Source organism: Sphaerodactylus townsendi, linkage group LG02 (assembly GCF_021028975.2).
Source record: "Sphaerodactylus townsendi isolate TG3544 linkage group LG02, MPM_Stown_v2.3, whole genome shotgun sequence".
NCBI classification, from domain to species: Eukaryota; Metazoa; Chordata; class Lepidosauria; order Squamata; family Sphaerodactylidae; genus Sphaerodactylus; species Sphaerodactylus townsendi.
The window spans coordinates 66820789-66826624 of NC_059426.1; the positions used below are offsets into that span (position 1 = coordinate 66820789).

Below are 5836 nucleotides of genomic sequence, written 5' to 3' on the forward strand. Positions count from 1 at the left end.
ATTGACAGCAATGCAGAAAACTCAATGCAGAACAAAGATTCTTGGGCAAATTTTGGGATGTTCCTGCAGGGGGTGCATTTTTGGATGTATCGGCACCAAAATTTCAGGGTATCATCTGGAGATGATGGCACCCCCCAAGTTTGGTGCAGTTTGGTTCAGGGGGGCCAAAGTTATGGACCCTCAAAACTGTAGCCCCCATCTCCTATTAGCTCCCATTGGAAACAATGGGGGATGGGGCACCCCCTTTGGGAGTCCATAACTTTGGACTCCTTGAACCAAACCTTACCAAACTTGAGGAGTAGCATAAGGACAGTCTCCTGATGATATGCTGAAATTTTGGTGCTGATATGTCTAAAAATGCACCCCCTGCAGGCACCAATGTCCTGGTGCAAAAAAAAAGTGGTCGTGGTGGAGTGGCCTCCCATGGGGGGGGGGGGCATCCAACTCAGGTTTTGCCCAGGGCTACAGTTTGCCCAGGGCTGCCTCGTTACGCCCCTGTTAGCATGCCCTCTGTTCCATCATCTAAGTCGTTGATTAAAAAAATATTGAATAGCACTGGGCCCAGGACAGAACCCTGTGGCACCCCACTAGTCACTTCTCTCCAGGATGAAGATGAGCCATTAATGAGTACTCTTTGAGTTCAGTTAGTCAACCAATTACAAATCCATCTAATAGTAGCATTGGCTAGTCCACATTTCACTAGGTAACTTGCAAGAATATTATGGGGCACCTTGTCAGAAGCTTTACTAAAATCAAGGTATTCAATGTCCATAGCATTCCCTTCATCTACCAAGCTTGTCACTCTATCAAAAAAAGAGATAAGATTAGTCTGGCATGACTTGTTTTTCAGAAACCCATCCTGACTTTTTGTGATCACAGTATTCCCTTCTAAGTGCTGGCAGACTGTCTAATGATCTGCTCCAGAATCTTCCCTGGTATTGATGTCAGGCTGACTGGATGGTAATTATTAGGGTCCTTCTTTTTACCCTTTTTGAAGATGGGGATAACATTAGCCTTCCTCCAGTCCACTGGGACTTCTCCTGTTCTCCAGGAGTTCTCAAAGATTATAGCAAATGGTTCTGAGATTACTTCTGCCAGTTCTTTAAATATCCTGGGTTTTACTTTTTCATTACTATTTGGTCCTGTTGTTTCTTCTGGCTGCTCATCCTTCTTCAGTGAGTCACATGGGAGAGCCCACCCAATCACACAATGAATAAAATAAAATCCCTACAGATTTAAGAAAAAATCAGATTTCACTAGATGACAGTGTCACAGAGGATAAAAGTATAATTTAAAGACAAAGGCAAACATTTTGTCTGAATAGAGGAGACATTTTTCAGTCCTGCTGAATTTCCCCTCCTCCTTTTTAACTATCAGAAGAAAAACAGGGAATATAAACATTCTGAATAAACTCATTTCAAGAAACAAAAACTGATTATGTGGACTCAGACCCCACTTTAATGCTGTGGGCTTTACTTCTGAATAAGAATACGTAATATAATTTTCAAAGAACTCTTTTTCGTCTAGGCAGTGCAACTTTTGAGGGGCGGTTATTGTAAGAAAGAAAACAGATGATCAAGTTAATGTAATTTCTAGTCAATAAAGGCAAAAAACCCCCAACAATAATCATTTTGGAACAAAACCTAACTATTACCAGGTAAACCTGAAATTTGGATCCATCCAAAGTTCACACAGGAAAAAATTAATAATTGGGAGCTGCCCCAGGCAATCCTTTCTTACCTGCTTAAGTGTCCACCTGCTGCGACTTACTCCCACCTTCACCAATCTGACTGCTCAAATGGACCATTTTGATCCTTTAGCTGTTGCCCAGCAATGTGGAGAAGAAAACTGCAAAATCATAGCTCTTGCAGCAACATCGGCAGCTGACTGGTCAGTTGGGATTCTGGTGCTTTGTGATGTCATGACAGCTACCCATTCACATGAGTGAAAATGCCCTGTCCTGGCAGAAGAGCATGGAAAGCTGAGAGAGGCAACATCTTGAATCTGGCAGGGTCATCAGAACTGCTCAGCTGAAAAACCAGAACAAACATTTTTTAAAAAGGAACACTCTACATCCCTGGGTGCGGCAAAACAAACAAACAGAAACACCCCAAAGACCCTTCCTTATCAAAGCACTGGTGACTCGCTGCTAATTGGTGAGTGATACTGACACTTCGTGAAGTCACTGCTGGTATGTGTCCATATAAGTGAAAAAAATCACTTGCAGGTAGGAAGAGCATGGAAGGCTAAGACGAGGCAACATCCCAAGTCTGGCAGGGTCGTCCAAAGTCCGCAACTGAAAGGAGAATACACTGTACAGCTCTCAGCTCAGTTCCATTTTTGACCAGCAAAGATGGCTCAGGATATTGACTGGCTACAGAGTCGGGCTGGTATGTGCAAAATAAATCTCTACAGCCCAAATATACAGAAAGACCAGGAACATAAAGTAATCTGTTTTGTGGATGTCTCCAACCTGAAAACAAAAAACAGAAATTTAGATGCGACTGGCCAACCCACCAACATCTCTGACCCTGCCAGGCATCTGGACTTGGCAAATTTGGAGGAGAGAGAGGTCATTGTCATCAAGGACAAGGATAAAAGCAATTACATTAATACTGAAGGAGCAGTCTGCCTGTTCAAGCAAGGCTCTGCCAAAGACAACACTGTCAGCTGGCTCAGCAATGACCTTCAGAAATATGCGGTTGGGTTCCAGCATGGACTGGCCCCTTCAGGGGCCCCATGCAAAGCCAATTTTTTTGATTCATCCATAACTGACAAGGCATCCAAGAACAACAACAACACAGCTCCCAGTGCTTCTGATGGTCAAAAGGGAAATGCAGATGATCTTGCCTATTATGCCAACAAGCTCTGTTCCTTTGTCCTTGACATGAGCCGTAAAGAGATCAAAGAGAAATGGGAGAATTCTGGTAAGTTTATACATCATACGATTGGCCCTCAGAGTCCAGAGGGGAAGCCTGTCTTGGGCGAGTGTACTGACTCCCGGAAGGAAAGGGCCACAAAGAAAGAGGACCCATTTCAAGCAGAAAATTATTTCAGGCCGGGAGATGGCATCGATAAATCAAGGAAATACGATGACCTCACATCTACAAGCAAAGGGATGATGGTGTATGCAAATCAAGTCGCCTCTGATGTGATGTTGTCATTCTTGAAGACCATGAAGGTTCAGAAAGGCAAGCAAGCACCATCAGCCTGTGCAGTTTTAAAAGAGGTCCTCATGAAGCACACCAGGGAAATTGTTTCAGACTTAATAGACTCTTCTATGAAAAATCTACACAATATCACAGGGGCACTCATGACAGACTCAGACTTTGTTAGTGGACTGAAGAAGAACCTTTACACCTTGGGGACCCAGAAGACTGCAGAGCTTTTGGAAGTCATGGTGAAACGTTTATTTAAACTACTCTCAGAAGATAAGGTGAAATCTGAGAGTATGGCCTTTGCAGCCTTTAAATCGGGAACCCAGTCAAACCAAAAATCTCAGAGCATGCAATATGCCTCTTTGAAAAGTGAGTTGCGCAGCCTAGGGAAAGACCGAGGGGGTGTGCCAGGAAAGCCTCATCCACCTGGAAGCAGAGGGCCCGATCGGCAAACTTCACTGGATGTGTATGCCAAAGAGCTCCTTCTGACAGCCCTGATGCAGATACAGCAGCAGCTGATTGAAAAAAGCAGGGACTCTGGACCCCGTGAAACCAATGCCTCCTCCTTTGGCTACATTCACCGTGACTCAAACCGTGACAGGGCCTCCGGGAGCCCCAGTTCAAGGCAGTCTCCAAAGTCTTGGGAAGGAAAGTCAGATTATCACCACCCCGAATCATTAAAAGAGAAAGGAAGCATCATCTTGTCACTGATCCAGAAAATCTTACGCGATGCTTGTTCAAATGCAGACGAATGCTCCGGTGACATAAATAGGGGCTAGGGAGCCCAAGTATTATTTAAGCTGAACAGTGGAGCACCAGATCTGACAATATGGAGCAGATTAACAAGCAAATGTATTGACCAATTGGTGGAAACTGTGATAAAGATGATCCGTCTATTCACGTCTAAAGGCATTTGCTCTGATTTTAGCTAATTAAGACACCATCATCACAGCCCCATCCCAGGAGGCGGTGGCGTCAAAGTGGTTGATAAAATAGTAGCAGGTCAGGACTGTCCATTAAAAGCAGACATGGAAAAGTATGGGGGAGGGGGCAGAGGTTATTTTATTCATCATGCCATCAGTGATTAAGCAGTATAGCCAGGCAACAACCAGCTAGATCCTTGTTCTAAAGGATCCTTATTCCAAAGTCAATGAGGGCCAGATGGTGTCCTGTCTTCTCTCCACCACGTGAGGTTTTGGCCAATCCAAATTTGTTTCAGCTAACCCTTCCTAGTCTTCAGCTAGGATTCATAAGAGCATACTAAGAAAGTGTGTGTGATTAAATCTTACAGACCTACTTGATGAAATTTGAACAAGGCAATGTTTTATTTGACATTCAAAGAAGAAGAGTTGGATTTATATCTCCCCTTTCTCTCCTGTAAGGAGACTCAAAGGGGCTTACAAACTCCTTTCCCTCCCCGCCCCCCCAAACAAACACCCTGTGAGGTGGGTGAGACTGAGAGAGCTCAGAAGACCTGTGACTAGCCCAAGGTCACCCAGCTGGCGCGTGTGGGAGTGCACAGGCTAATCTGAATTTTCTAGATAAGCCTCCACAGCTCAAGCGGCTGAGCAGGGAATCAAACCCGGTTCCTCCAGATTAGAGTGCACCTGCTCTTAACCACTGCGTCACTGCAGCTCCAGCATTACGCCAGCATTAGCTATCTAGGAACTCTCAAGGACAGATTTAAATGTGATGCTGGCAAACAAAAGTGGTTGCCCTGCCCTCCCTCCCCTTGGGACTTTGCACACAGCACCTTGTCTAAACCTCTGCCCATCATTTGTTCGCATGGTTAGCAGCCCCATTAGATTAGATGGTGGACAAGTGCTATGCCTCACCCAGGAGAACGTTTTTGCTTCACCAACATCAGGTTTCAATCAAGACAACACTACAAAGGCATTAAAACCCCTTCAACAGAGTCAAGAGAGCAAGGGTTACTTCTTCAAAAGATTTTGGAGCTTTGGGATTGCAATATGTGTAAATATTAAAATCCGATCAGGAGATCTTTCCCACCTAGCTGCCCCAGTCAAGCAATACAAAGGGCTACTGGCAAAGTATAGTACCCCCAGGAAAGTGCTCCCCTCATTGCTCACGTGCAGAGTTGAAGCCTTCTCGGGTTCCCGGCTCTGGCTTGAAAAATTTCTAGGAATTTATTGGTGGTGTCTGAGGCAGGGGTAGAATTTGGGGAGTGGAGAAAGCTCTGTGGTAACATGATGCCAAAGAGTCTGTCCTCCAAAGCTGCCATTTTCTCCAGAGGAATGATCTCTTTAGTCTAAAGACCAGTTGTACTTCCAAGAGAACTTCAGGTCCCATCTTGAGGTTGGTAACCCCAGGACCTGGCCATCTGAGCCATCTAGAAAGGCAAAAAGAATTGAGCAAAGCCTTTTTTTTTCCCCCTGTAGAACAGCTTTTTCAGAGGAAACTGTCACATTCAATGCATGCGCTAGTTGAAGGTGTGGGAAATTAATTTTTGCGTTATATGCCAAAGACAAAACTGAGAGCTGAACCCATAAAACACAGTTGGGGGGGGATGGGCCTGTATGTCTCACAGGATGGTTTCTGGGTCTCTCTATGCAACGTATTGGAGCCCCATGGTGCAGAGTGGTAAGCTGCAGTCCAACTCTGCCACAACTTGAGTTCATTCCTGATGGTTTCGGGTAGCTGGCCCAAGGTTGACTCAG

General features: G+C 44.9%; 1 pseudogene; it reads left to right on the forward strand.

Moving 5' to 3' along the window:
- The first annotated feature begins 2353 nt into the window (after positions 1-2353).
- On the forward strand, positions 2354-4090 carry LOC125426254 (annotated as a pseudogene).
- Positions 4091-5836: the final 1746 nt, after the last annotated feature.